We start from the raw sequence: 15,981 nt of genomic DNA on the forward strand, positions 1-15,981 counted from the left end.
TTTTGCATAAAAATAAATCTGCACGAGATTCAATCGATCGAGTCTAATTTTCGATCAATCGAACTTTGCAGATTTAGCCCAATAAATTCTGTAGTCACTTGATTCCAATTTTACAAATAAATACACTTTGAGCAAGCCTAAATCTAAACTCTATATTTTAATCATGGTTTTCCAACAGATTATAAATTGAAGTTCTAATACATTTAGTTTCTAAAGTCTTAGAACCTAACAAACTCCCCTTTTGACAATCCATGACAAAAAATATCACAAAAATGAAATGCTCAAAGTTAAGAGAAACAGCCATTCAAATTAAACAGCCCTATATATAATTCAACCTAATTACTATCTATCAACTACTAGACTAAATTAACCTGTAAATTCCTGAAACACTCAACAAACACATAAACACATGCGTTGAAAATACAAGTAAAACAAAATAAAATTTTGATTTCACATAACATAAAATACGACATATACCATGAATAACCTCATAATATAAATCAATAACCAATGTATCATATGTGAAACAAAAAATAAAAAAAAAAAAAATGAAATACATCAAGAAACTCCTAGATACAATCTATCTCCAAAACAAAACTCCCCCTATCTCCATGCATATGTACTCCCCTTTTTTGTGACGAATTGCCAAAAGGCAATCATGACTCATCATCAAAAGGTGGAGGCTACAAAGAGACTCAGGCCAAAACTCGTATAGCCTAAAGCTCAGTGAGCACATCCAAAAGAAGCTAACCATGGACCGCCTGAATGGTCATAACAGTATCCAGCATGCTCCACAAGGACGAGTCGCTCGATAAAGAAGCAGGAGGCTCAACAGCAACTGTAGGGTCTACAAACTCCTCAGTAGTGGGTTCACTAGATGTAGGAGGCCTAGATGCACCTGTAGAAGACTCAACTTTAGGGTATTGGAGCTATGATATGTATGGGCTCAGATGCGGGAAAATCCTATAAACCTAAATCTAACAAAATCCTATGAATAAAAACTTGAAAGAAAAGACCATGAGATTTTGCACTACTCCTATGAACCTCAACAAGAGAGCAAATGAAAAGAGTAGGAAAACTCATAGGAGTATCGATAATAAGAGTATACAAAAATGCACATCTCTCAATGGGAATAATGTGTAAATGAGAGATAGGCCAAATGGAATGACAAGAAATCCGGAAAAAAATAATAATTAAGCTTAGTAAACTCATGGGATGTGACACGAGGATCAGTACCCCAACTAATGGTAGTACCAGTGATGAAAGACATGATGTCATTAAGAGGAAGGGCCTCGATGTATGGGTACACGGGCTGTTGTACTAAATGTACACCAAGAGTAGAGGCCACTACAGTAAGAGTAATGACATACTCTTCACCCCTTATCCAACTCCTCACATATTGAGTGTTGGAATCATTAGAGTGAACAAAGATATTCGAATAGAACTCTCTAATCAAAGTAGCCAGAGGAGGATGCTCAACCTCCAAAAGTGGAAACCAGCCCCTACGCTTAAAGTTCCTATGTATCCCCAGATCTAACTCATCTAGAATGACCTTACACTCAGCCCAAACCGACCTATAGATGCTAAGCTTTTCATAGGTTTCTTGGTTTTTCTCGGTTCTAAACCTATCACTCTCGAAAGCAGGGGTAGAAGGGGTGGTGGTTTTCTTTGCTTTAGACTTCCTAACCATGAAGCTAAGGGATGAAAAAAAAAAAAAAAAAAAAAATCCAAAGGCAGACTGCATTAGAGAGGGTTAGAGCACAAAAATCTCAATAAATAACAATCTATATGATGCATGTAATGAATTCACATATGATGCATGCTCAAATGCATTCAAATTTGTTCAATTTTACTTTATAAACCATCAATTGACTTGAACATAGAGTTTTAGTTCAAAAACCCCAAATTTTGAAAAACCCAATTCCAAAAATTAAATTGATCAATTAATCATTACACTAGTTAGAAAACATCATATAATGACATAATCAATCAATAACACAAGTCAATTTCATCAACTTTAGCCCAATTGAACAAAATCCCTAATTTCACAAAGTTCCAAGCCCTAGAAAATTCAATTTTCCTCAAATCACAAAATTAATCAAATTAATGCATGGGAAAAATGTTAATACCATCTAAAAACAAAAACCCATTGATTTATTTTAATTAAAAACAACTGAAATGATCTTAAATCCAAAAAATGGTTGGTTCAAAATTTTCAATGAAAATGCTTGAAAAATGTGATTTTAATGAAAAAGAAAGGGTAAAAGAGAATTACATAAGCTTGAAGATAAAAACCCTTGAGAGATTTGTGGAGAAAAACGACAAAAATGGCTTAGACTGGATCGGTCGAAAAAGAATAGTGATAAGAGTTTTTGAAAAGTTTTGAAAATAATGAAGAACACGTGAGAAACTTCTTTTTAAAACAATCATTGATTGACTTTTGATCGGTCGAAATTAAGACTCAATCGATTGAAAAATAGATTCAATCAATTGAGCATCAATCAAGCATCGATCGAGCTAGGCAAATTTAAACCAAAATTTTTATCGCAATTTTGATTGGTCGAGAAATATATTCGATCGATCGAAAACATGGAAAAATGAGTTTTTTGAAAAATAGAGCAATTTTATGCAAAAACTCCTCAAAACACAATATTTCATGAATGAAATGCATGAGTATGAGATTAAAAGTTTTTCAAAAACACTTGAATTCAACCTAGATCTTCCAAAAACAAATTTTGTAATCAATTTGTCCTCAAAACTCAAACATTAAACACATTTTGCATTAAAATCAAGGAACATATAATCTTGGATGGCCAAAGCTAATTCACACACCATATCATGTACTAAGTTTAACAAAGAATAACTTGTGTAGTGTGTGCAACTTGAGATACATGTGAGGTGATATGTAGATAGTAATCAATCACAATTTCTACAATATTCATCACATAATTTTGAAAGAGACTATCATCTAAAGAGTTATATCATATAACTCTCACATCTCCTAGAAAACAAACTTGCAATCATGTAAGTTTCTTGTTTTGCCTTATAGTGTATACACAAATTTTATTTCATTATGAAATTATTACATTAGTCAGATAATGTACACACTAATTTTATTTCATTATGTCATCTTTATTATAACCCAAAAATATATACACCAATTTTATAATTAATACAATGCTACACCTTATATTTTTTTTGTGCATGTACTACGCTTTTTCGAACACATAATCTTATAATATGCATTAAGGTGTTCATAATTGGCTAGTAAACAGTGGTGAAATGGTTATTTATGCCTTTCTCATTAAGTTCAAGTCCTAACAATCAAAAACATGTAACTTCAAAATCAAGATCAAGTGATCAAAAACTATAAACAACTTCCACACAACATGCACTACATAGTTAAAACTAGCAAAGTGCATTAAAATAAGTTCATCTAAGCTAAACAAGGTACACAAGCATGTTATGTAAAGATAATATGGCCAACCTTGATTACAAATCCAAGATATATGACACAAAACACATATTTCCTTCATTTAAAAAAAAAATAAATAAATAACAAAAACAACCTACCATGAAATGCATGAATGTTATACAATGTAAATCCTAAAAGCAAAAAGAAAACAAAACAGCAAAAGAAGAATGGTCACAAAGAACATTGAGATGAAGCACAAAGATCAAGAGAACCAAGGATGATTAGGGACACAAAATCACACCAATTACTTGACGAAGTGTCTCAAACTTACTTCTATCAAGAGGTTTGGTAAAGATGTTAACATTTTGACGTTCAGGAGGAATATATTCAAGAATAACAATCTTTCTTTCAACTAGATCCCTAATAAAGTGATATCTAATCTCTATGTGCTTAGTGTTAGAGTGTTGAACAGAGTTTTTAGAGATATCGATAGCACTAGAATTATTATAATAAACGACCATGGTGTCTTGTGATATCCCATAATCACTTAAAAGTTTTTTCATTCAAAGAAACTATGAACAACAACTTCCAACAGCAATAGATTCTACTTCTGCAGTAGACAGAGAGACAAAATTTTGCTTTTTACTCATCCAAGCATTCAGATTGGCCCCTACATAAAAACACTCACTAGTGATACTTTTTCTATCATCGGTATTGTTGGCCCAATCTGAATCTAAGTATCTAGCAAAAAACAAATTTAACTCTTTGGTATAATACAATCCATAATCACAAGTTCCACTAATATATTTTATGATTCTTTTAACAGCATTCAGATGTGAAACCTTAGGATTAAATTGAAACCTAGAACATACTGCAACACTAAAAGTAATATCAGGACGACTTGCAGTTAAATACAAAAGACAACCAATCATGCTTCTATATAAGGTAACATCAACAGAATCACTCGAAGGATCATTGGTTAGTTTTGCATTAGTAGCCATTAGTGTTCTAGTATGTGCAGCTTTTTCAAGTCAAATCTCTTGATAAGATTTCTAGCTTGGTTGATATAAATTCCAGAATCTGTTTGCTTCACCTGCAATCCCAAGAAATAAGTTAGTTCACCAACTATACTCATTTCAAACATCTTTTTCATTTCATCTGCAAAAGATTGAGCAAGAGAATCATTAGTAGCATCAAAAACAATATCATCAATATAAATTTGAGCTACTACAAAATAATTCTTATCCTTTCGTATGAAGAGAGTAGTATCTACAAATCCTCTTTTGAATCCATGTTCAGTGAGATAGGTAGTTAACCTATCATACCATGTCCTACATTTCAATCCGTAGAGGGCTCTCTTTAACTTGTAGATATCATCCGCTCTCTGAGGATTAACAAAACCCTATGGTTGTTCAACATACACCTCTTCTTGCGACATCCCATTCAAAAATGCACTCTTGACATCTATTTGATACAACTTGAAATTCAAATGACGAATTATGGCCAAGAGTATTCTAATGGATTCCAATCTTCCATCTCCAAATGTGATTGTCCCAATCTTTCCTTCAAAAAGTGTCTTGAATAGAGCTTTATTTCCTATCATATGTCTGGAACAACCACTATCCAAATACCAAAGACAAGAATTATGTGCCTTTAAGCAACAAGTGACATAAACCAAAAGTAGACCAGTTGGAGTTTTAGCAATAAGAACTTCAAAGAATCCATGACAACCGGGGTTAAGGATCAACTCTTAGATCAAAAGATCTAAAACACAAGAGCTAACCGACTCTGATACCATTTGTGCGTTTTTAGATATTTTAAAACACAAGTTGTTTAACTAAGTGATTATTTAGATAAATTATTTAGTTCTAGGTTAACACATTCAAATCATATTATGTAAAAAATGAGGAAATATAAAGAACACATGATATGATAACTTAGGAAAACCAAACCAGTAAAAAACCTGGGGAAGATTTAACCTAACTATCCTCAAAGTAAAATAAATCCACTATGAAAAAATTGAAGTTTGAACAATAGAACTTAGACCACTAACATCCTATTGCTACTTTGAGTAGAAAACTTACTACCACGACCACGTGATAACTCTAAGTCCACGGACTACTTATTTCCTTGATCCACTGCAACCACAAGTTCTCCTACTTGTGACTTTAAGACTCCACTCAAAGGTTTCACATCTTCTTTAAGTTCTTTATGCAGCAACTGAAGCAATCACCAACTTCTTGACATGAATCTTGATCTTGATAACTCTAAGTGTGTATTAATATAAACACCTCTAAATTTCACAAGAAATTCAACACACAGCATATCAAAAGACTTTTAAAATATAGTTAGGGTTTTTTCTTTTATACTTGGAGTAAAACATAAAACCTTATACATCATATGGGCTTGGGCTAATCGAATTGGAAATTCTGCAGAAAAATAAATCTACACGAGATTCAATCAATTGAGTCCAATTTTTGATCGATCGAACCTTGCAGATTTAGCCCAATAAATTCTGAAATCACTAGATTCTAATTTTACAAATAAACACACTTTGAGCAAGCCTAAACCTAGACTCCATGTTTTGATCATGGTTTACCAACACATTACAAATTTAAGTTCTAATACATTTAGTTTCTAAAGTTTTAAAACCTAACAACAATATTAGGATTTTTTTTTTCTTGGATTTTTCCATAATATTTATTTTTACAAGTATTCAATTTCAGCCTACCTCACTCCAACTTGTCCTCCTTGGTTTTCCCATAAAGCAATTATCATCTATATAGATTACACAAAAATCTCTTAGGTCTTTAAAGATTTTATCCATCAATCTTTGAAAACCTTGAGGATCCCTTTTAGTTTTTTCTTCTTCTTCTTCTCAATAAATTTAAAAATAAAATAAAAATAAAAATAAAAGTCCAAAAGGGTATTACATTCCGATGATAATGTAAGTGTGCTAAATGTTGTTAATGGTTTAGACTTCTCAGTTAACTGTATTTGCCAAAATCCTGACTCACAATCAAAAATGCTAAAAATCTTTGATCCTTTGGTTTGGTTGACAAACACATCTTTTCAGGGAATTAAATGTCTATCAAACTCAAATTGTTCATTAAGTAAGTCTCTTATAGTTGATTACCATACGAGTTTTTCCTCTTTTGATTTCACTATGGTTTCTTACCATTAAAAGCAAGATTAGAGTGGGAACTGTTTGTTTCTTCTATTAATTTTTTTTTTTCTTTTTATCAAGAAGTTCTTTAATGTGAATATCAAAATCGTCTATATCTTGTTTGGTAAGATCATGCGTTTGACTAAAATAAAAAATAAAAAAATTTTAATTTTAAGCCACAGAATCGAGGGTTTAAATTTAAAAGTGTCTTCCAGATATGAGAAATGAGGTTTTATCTGTAAACAGTAAAGAATCTTCAAATCTAAACCAAGTAAATCATAACATATATAGGGTCAACATAAAGAGAACACAAGGGGAGAAACAGCAAGAATATACCAGAACCAGATACCAGGTAGTTGTTGGTCACTTGGTCCTTTAAAAAACCATTAAATCTAACTAACCATTAAGAAGTCTTTAGTACCCATCGGTTAAGATCATGTCAATAAGATATGTTACAAACCATTTGAGAAATTACGCCAAGTAATGTTACGTTGCATATCGCAAGCTGAAGCTTACAGTGGTGGAACTTCACTAATGAGGACAGAGTCAATATATGTGGGAGCTTAGTCATTTCATATCTATTTATTATTATTATTATTTTTACAACTTCATAGTTGGGTTAAGAGATTTGAAATTTAGATGTTTATATAGAAAATATCATAAAGTGCCAACATTTTTTATTTTGTTTTATGAGAAACAAAATAAATATCAATCAATTGAACTACAAGCCAACAAGGCATTTGGCTGCTTTCAATTTTAAATATGTTGAGACATATTATGGCCCAAGTGGCCCAAATCAATTGAAAGTCTATGTATTTGTAGAATATTAATCTTAGGTTAGTTCATGGTTCGCCTAGGGTTAGTTAAGTTTTCTCTAACCTACATTGCAGCCGTCAAGAGCTTTCTCATTATAGACACAGACCGTAAAACCGAACTATGTAAACATTTGTGTATGCTCTCTCTTTCATACTTCCACTCATCATTCAATCATTACATGCAATCACACAACAACTTTCAAACTATCAAGATAAAGTTTATTTTTGGATTGGCCAAAGCAACCTTATTTTTTGCGTTAATGTTTATTGCACACATTCATACACAACCTTGAAAATTCATGCTTTCATTTTAGTTATAATTTTGAAATTGTGAAATCAAGGTTTTACCGTTTAACTAAAATTATGTTTTAAAAAAACCATTTTAACTGAAGTGACATACACACCTTTTTTTTTTTGGATAACAAAAAAATGACATTCACACTTATCAGTTTCGGTATGTAATAATCAACGCTTTATTTATTTTTTTATAATACATGATTGGGCCAAAGCAATATTAAAACTGCATAATGCCATTGAAAAAGGTCCCATTTGATTGGTTTTAAAATTCATATATATATGTACGACAAGTGGTATTTAAAGAAAATTGGTTCGCCTATTACATTAAAAAATGTGACAAAGGGTTGAACATTTACCAAGTTTGTGAAAAAACGTAGACCGCTTCACTGATTCATCACTAGAAATGGACATTTCCATTTCCTATGTTTCTCATCCCTCACTGAAGCAAGAATAGTATACCATAAGATAGTGATAACCTTCTCAAATATAATGCAAAGTGTTTCTTTCCTTGTAACTGTGGCCCTTTGGGCCTTGGCATCTGGCCTCCTTTGCTTCTGCCTATGACCCTAGTCCTTTGCAAGGCTTCTGTGTTGCAGTTAATGACGTCAAATCTCTGCTGGTATGTAATGTACACACTCTCATTATTACTATTATTATCAAGTTCTTTTGAAATCATTATAAGTTCTACCCTTAAGCCTTAGGGTCCGTTTGGTTAGAGGGGTGAAAAAATGAAAGGATAGAAAATGGTGGAATGATATAAAATATTTTAATTTCTCTCTTTTTTATTTGGTTTGGAGTGGAAAAGTGGAATGATGAAAAAAGTGAATTTATATAAATATATGCATTAAAACTGCGAAAAGGATAAACAATTAAAAAAAAAAAAACCAATCACCTAAATTTATTAAAAAAATAAAATTAATGTCTAGAAAAAACAAAATCACATCTAACCAAAAAAAGAAAAAGAAAAAAGAAAAACACACACAAAAAAAAAACACAAAACACAAAAAAAAAAAAAAAAAAGAATAAGAATATGAGCATTGGACGCGTAGGAAGCCTGCCCAGTAAATCAAAGAAAAGGGGGGGGGGGGGGGGGAAGAAGAGGCAACGTCCAAGATGAAAGAAAAAGGAAAAAGAAAAAAAGAAAATGAGCAACGTGGACAAGCCCATGTGCAACTGCACAAGGGCATTTTTGTCCAAAAATGATGTCCAATTTTTCCTTTCAGTTTTCTCTTCATTTTGTAGAGAAATTTTTTTTTATGGGCCCGGAGAGAAAATACCTAAGTCCTACCATTTATTTTTCTTTCTCCCTACCGAACCAAACACACTCCAAAAAGTTTTTTTTTCCCGTTTTCTCTCTAAAGTTTTCCATCCATCCTATTTCACCTCCAAATAAACATACCCTTCATGAAATTATGCTCAACGATTATATCATCTACATTAGATTTTATTTATTTATTTATTTAATTTCCCTTAAATGACATGTTACTATCCATTTTTACAATAACAAACTTTTATTTGTATAGTCTTTATGAATAGAAAATTTTGCAAGGACCTTGCAATGGTCGTAGCGAATGATTTTTTTTCTTCTTTGGACTCAGTAAACCTAGAAACAAAGTTAGATCAAATGTCACTCTTGTGAACGTCGGTAAATTACCAGGTCTCAACACTCTAAGCATATCTTTGCCTCGCCTTGACTTTAAAGCATTCGGCCTAAATCCTCCTCATATTCGCCCTTGTGGCACTGAACTTTTCGTAGTCATTGAGGGTACTCTCTTAGTTGGATTAGTCACATCCAATCTAAACAAACTTTTCACCAAAGTTCTGGACAAGAGAGACGTCTTTGTATTCCCAATTGGTCTCATTCACTTCCAATTCAACATAGGGAAGACTAATATTGTTGCCTCTGCTGGTCTTAGTAGCTAGAATCTTGGGTTGATCACCATAGCAAATGCAGTCTTTGAATCTAATCCTCCCATCAAACCTGATGTTCTCATCAAGGCCTTCCAACTAAACAAGGGTGCAGTTGAATATCTTGAAAAGAATTCACATCAAACTAGAACTCTAAAAAAATATATGTAATAGGGATGGTGAACCATTACATGGTTTGAATAAAGTTTGCCTTGATTTCCTTTCTGTAATGTCATAGAAATAATATTTTCAAATAAAATGGTTTCTTATGATAGCAAGTCAGTGCCAGTGTATTAAGAATAGACAAAATCTTGGTAATGGTAAAGCTTTTCATATTGCAGCATGTTGGCAACCCAAATAGTTGTTACAAAATAGTTATATATAAAAATGAACTTACACGTGTTAACGCAATGGCGAAACCTAGATTTTGATTTAGGGGCAAGATTAAGATAAAATATTTAATGCAAAGCTAATTCCAAAAAAGAAATAATTAATATAAGAAATAATTTAATTATTAAACAAAATATATGATTAAATTAGAAATTATAATGTAAATATAAGTTATAATTTTTTCATCCATACTTGGTTCAATTAATTTTTTTAAACTAGCATTAAATTTATTATAATCATTATTTTGAGAGGGGGAAGCCTGAGGTGGGAGGATCATTGAGTAGAGACCTCCCTGGGAGCAATTGGGCCCAACTACTTATTAGATGGGACCCACCCCGGTCAAGACAACCTAACTGATGTAGAACAGACTACCATGGCTTTTTTGGAGTCCAAAGTACGCCTAAAATCACGCAAGGCAAAAAAGCACTAGTAGAAATCATTTGGGCGACGAGTCAAAATCGCATGAAATTTGGCAAGTTAAAGCGAAACAGCCTTCTAAGAAATAGTTGTAGCTTTTCTACAAGGTACCCCCTAAAAATGGTGAATTCTTTCATTTAGGTCCTGAAAACTGTGTTTTTGCTATTTATAGTAATTTTTGTTTTCTTAATAACTTTTTGCTCAAAAGTTAGAATAAGGTTCTACTTATTTTGAGACAACCCTTAAGGTTGGTAGTTTATGATTCTGCATTAAACTCAATTTTTCAATTTTTGGTAAATTTTGATATTTTGTCACCTAAGCGCGTAATTAATGCAAATTAGGGTTTTAGATATTTTTCTCAGTATTTATATGTTTTATAATCATCAAAAGCAAATTAAACTATTAACAATAAACACAGACTTTTGTCAAGTTTTGTTCTCTGATGGATTCCAGTTTATCTCCTTGTGGATTTAGGGAAAACTCTCATGGATTCAAGGTTCACTACTAGAAACTAATAGTTTAGTTTCGATTTCATCAAAGAGATCATCATGTGTGCTTTCTTCAGGCTTCCGTGACATCACCAACGATAGAAACTGAAGAGAGCAACCTACCCGAGTAGAACAAGGAGCATCAATTAATTCCTCGGAAGTCCCAGGACTGACCCCAATACCATCAAGTTAATGGACAAGGAAGGAAGTAAAGACGTGCAAGTAAAGGAAAGAGGGAGCTTCCCAATAAAGCACCAATCACCTCTACATTGAATGCATTGTACCCATCCAGCCTACCGCATTAAATGAAGAATGACCCCTGAATAGTGCCCCTACAGCTTGCAGCCTACTCTACCACCACTAGCAAGGCAGTGATGGGACAAGTATCTAAACTGAGATCAATGGCCATCCAAGTAAAGGGTTGGGATGCCATCTTAACAGGTATAGATAGGAGGGAAGATCCTCTAGGAAGAGGGATTGGAAAAAGTTTAGAGAGATAAGGAGAGAGAATGGAATAGTGCATATTGTAAGACTGAAAAGTGAAAGCCTTAAGAACCTATGCCCCTCAGCCAGTTCGAGGAAGAGCTTGAACAACTATCCCTCTTTTTTCCTAACTTATTTTTCCAACTAAGATATCATCTCTACTATATCTTTCTTAATATTTCTGAGCCGACTTTATCAAGACATAAGGGTTGACCTTAACCATTCATCTCTTCAAATTAATTGTATTAGGCCTTTTCTCCCAAACAAATTGTTTTCCATCAAGTCCAGAGGTTCCTCTGTACTGAATAAATTTTCTTTATCTTTAAACAAATAAAAACTGTTGTGTTAACTTTAGTTTGATGATTAATTTCATTAAATGATGTAGCTAGGAAAAATGGGAAAGGATCCAAATCTGAGCTGACAGATTTGGACAGCAACTTGTGAACAGATGGTGTTAATGGTGTAGAAAAAGCGTAGGATTTTAGATTTGGAGGACAAGAAAGGGAGAAAACTTGAGGATTTGGGGGCTGCTCTCAGTGCCAGCCCTTCCACTAGGCCAATTAGGCAATGGCCTAAGACATTGAATTAACAAACTCCTAGGCTTTGCCTTTTGATTTTGACCCTGCTTGTTCTTTAACTTAGATGTCTTGAATGCTTTACAGTTCTGTTTGTTATGTTCAACTACTGTAGCGGAATAGCTTGTACTCATGAGTCTTTCGGCATTGCAGTTTTACTTTTTTTTTTTTCTTTATTGCACTTACTAAAATTTTCTGTAACAGGTGTCTGGTCGCCGAGATCAGATCAGTTTTCAGTTGCTGTTGTACTTATAGGGCTCATATGTAAATGTGCCTTTAGTGGGGAGAATTGGAAAGATGAAACAGAACCTCTGATCTGGGCTTCGGAGCAATACGATATGAAATTGAAGTCTGGCTTCCAGCCAAATGACTGTCATCTCGTTCATGAGAGCCTGAAGGCAGAACCTGGTTTTCATGATCTTGATGGAGCAGCAGACAAAGATGATATTTCACTGTATGAACTTTTTTTCAGTGAAACGTCCTACGATGTCGCAGATTGTTCAGTGGTTGCAGGGTTTACATGTTTTCAATGGCGATTTTGGTGTGGTGGAAGGTCTTTTACAGGGGTGGGACTCGTATACTTATCCAGGGAAGAAAAAAGGCTCAAAATGGAAAGGATGTCTTAAGATCGCGTGTCTGGGTATGAAGGATGATGAAATAGATCAGGGGAACAAGAAGGATGCTCAACAAATCAAGCACTGATGAACTGTTTTTTTTTCTGTAGGAGTGAACCAAATGTAAGGTTACTCTGGGCACTGGCCTGGCATGAAAATACTTTGATATATAGTTTTCTTTCCATTTCGTTGATGGACTTTGTGGAGATTGCAACTAGTAGATGAAACTACAATTTAAAGGTAAGGTTTAATGCTAGCCTTATATTAGTGAAATATTTCAGATTAGACTCCCTTTTTGTTTCCCTGCAATTTTGATTAAATTGCTTCTGGATGGCTCTTAAAAGTGCATTTTGTATTTACTAAAAAGGGTCTATTTTTATCCTTTATATATATTTCGAATGCCAGTGATTAGATTTGACAAATTTTGTGTGATGATTTGGCAATAAGAGAAACTTTATATGGGGCTGAGCCCTATATTTATATTACTTGTGCAGTACTATATAGGTTGCAATTTATTTTAGTGAGTGAAGGGGGTGTTTATGTGAGTAGTTGTCATGTTGTCAAAATTACATCAGTTGTCACTTGATGGCCACGCGGTGGATATATAGACTACTTAATTGAGATCTCTTCAATATATTATCTCCCCAATAATAGGAGAAAATAGAAAATAAATCCAACTTGTAATGCCAAATAAACTCATTAATAAAAAGTGCAGGTTGTTAATAATCAAAAGAAATACGAGCGATTTTATTATAGGAAGTGGAGATATCCAAATCCAAAGTTGGTGGTGATATTAAATTCTTTTCGAGCTTTATCACAATAAAATTTTTATTGTGATGTTAATAGTGAGTTCAGATGAGAATTAGTAAGAATTTGTCACACAATAGTTTATAAAAATGCAGAAAAATAGTTTGTATTTGTACGTAGCATTACTCTTTATGAAAATTACACTTTACTCCTTAAACTATAACAATGCACACTTTATCTTCCTAAATTATACTCGCCCTCCCTAAACTATGAGAATGCACACTTTATCCCCTAAATTATAACCCTTTTATACTTACCCTCTTAAACAATGAGAACACACACTTATTTCCCTAAATTATTACCCATGGGATGAGGTGCAAAGCGTTACACGATTAATACTTTTTTAGGGTAATTAAGTGCTACATGAATAATAATTTTTTTTGGGGGGGGGGGGTAAAGTGTGCATTCCCATAGTTTTAGAGAAGGTAAGTATAAAATGTGGTATAGTTTAAATGGGGTAAAATGTAATTTCTCCTTACTCTTTAAAAACATCCATATTAGATTATCTACTCTAAAAATTTATTTCAATAAATATTTATTCTTCTACATTGTTTATTATCTCCTTTACACTCTCATTCTCTCTAGAACCCTTCTAGTCTATTTCCTTCACACTTTCTCCCCCTCTCTCTAGAATCCTCTCATTCACTCCCTCTCTCTCTCAAAGACCTAGCACAACCCAAAATCACCAAGCAACTAGCCACCATCGATGGAGCAACCCACAATCATCAAGCAACTAGCCACCATAAGCCCATTTAGCCACCATCAACATATCAACCCCACACTCATCACATTGCAAAACATGCGGGCTATAGCCGCGTTTATTTTAGCCATGTTTACAAAAATGCAACTATAGCCAATCTATAGCCGCGTTTTTAGTAAACGCAGCTTAAACTATTGATCTATAGTTGTGTTTTCAAAATGCGGCTATAGGTAAGGTCTAAGTTGTGTTTATAAGTGTTTTTAGCCGCGTGTTTTGGATAGGCCCTATTGTCATGTTTAGAAAACGTGGCTATAGGACTAGTAGAATAATTTTTTTTTTATTATTATTTCAAGATGACCTATACCTGCATTTATAAATCGCGACTTTAGCTTTCCCATAGCCGCATTCTTAAAACATGGCTATAGGTTAGGTCTATAGTCACATTTATAGGATTAAAATGTGGCTATAGGTTAGGTCTATGGTCGAGTTTATAGGATTTTAGAAGCGCGACTATAGGTTCATTTGATATTGTCATCAAAATATAGCTCACCTTTTTTAGAGAATAAGCAATTATTAATGCAATATCATGGCTAAATACTCACCATATTTTTTGTAAATGCTACATAAATAGTAAAAAATAATTGAACCTTGTTAAAAATAAATAAATAAATAAAAGAAGCAATTCCTATGCAATATCACTGCTAAATAATCAAAATATTATTTAATTACTTGAAAAATTATTGATGCAAATATATAAACTTTTGGTAGAAATGTGATTACTGTAAAAATGAAAACATTAAAAGCTCTAATAAAAAGAATATCAACAACCAATCATATAATTAACCATTAATAATAAGAACATAAACAGTAAAAAATAACTGACCTTTGCTAAGACAATAAGCTGTTAAAAAAGCCTCACTTCATTGGCAACAAAGTTCCCAATTTTATGACAATCTCCTATGAACAAAAAAAATTACACCAAATAAGAACATAAATGGTAAAAAATAAGATGACATTTGTTAAGAAAATGCGCAGTTAAAAAAGCCTCACTTCGTTGGCAAAAAAGTTTCCCAATTTTATGACAATCTCCTATTCACAAAGAAAACTACACAAAATGCAGCACACATGGTCATATTTTTGCAACTAAACAAAAATTAAGCATAACTATATGAAAGAATGGCGTACTCAAACCTTATGAATGCTTGGAATGCATTTTGCAGAGCATAGACTAGAACCATTAAAATTGTGAAGAAAAATAAAATTGGAATTTGTAGGAGTGGAATATCGGTTTTCTTTTGATTATGAAATTTTGGTTTTCTAATATGAGAAATACGGTTGGATTTGGGGAAGGGAATACCTTCATATTCCAAAAGAAACGTAGAATTGTAGAAAGGGAGGTGAACCCTAAAATCGGTGACTCTTATTTGATATTAAAGAAACACGGCATTTTAATTTGAATGGACACTAATAAAAGGATAATTATTGATGGTGCCGAAAATCATCAGTAAGTCACATAATCCTCACATGCTCGAGACAACACTTGCGCAACATAGAAAAAAGAAGACTTTAAGAGAGTACAGGTGTGGTATCGGCCAAATACCCTCCGAATGTCAAGTTAGCATTTTTACAACTCTAGAGTGCCAGAGCTGGTAGAAATTATGTGTACTATAATTTGTGAGGGTTTTGAGATTTTTATAGTAGTGTAGAGTTGACATTCATTTCTAGGAGGAGAGGGTCTTTCCTTGTGGGAAAGATCCTTGTTAATGCATGTATTTTACGGGATCCTTTCCTTATAAGGACTCTCTTGATTAGGGTTAACCGTGAGGCATAAGATATTTCCTTATGTGTTAATTCATGAAGCCCAAGCAAAAAAAAAGAAAAGAAAAAAGAAACACACTAGAACCAT

General features: G+C 33.1%; 1 pseudogene; it reads left to right on the forward strand.

Annotated features, from left to right (window-relative positions):
• Positions 1 to 8,240: 8,240 nt before the first annotated feature.
• LOC115990614 lies at positions 8,241 to 12,684 on the forward strand (annotated as a pseudogene).
• Positions 12,685 to 15,981: the final 3,297 nt, after the last annotated feature.

Source organism: Quercus lobata, chromosome 5 (assembly GCF_001633185.2).
Source record: "Quercus lobata isolate SW786 chromosome 5, ValleyOak3.0 Primary Assembly, whole genome shotgun sequence".
NCBI lineage: Eukaryota > Viridiplantae > Streptophyta > Magnoliopsida > Fagales > Fagaceae > Quercus > Quercus lobata.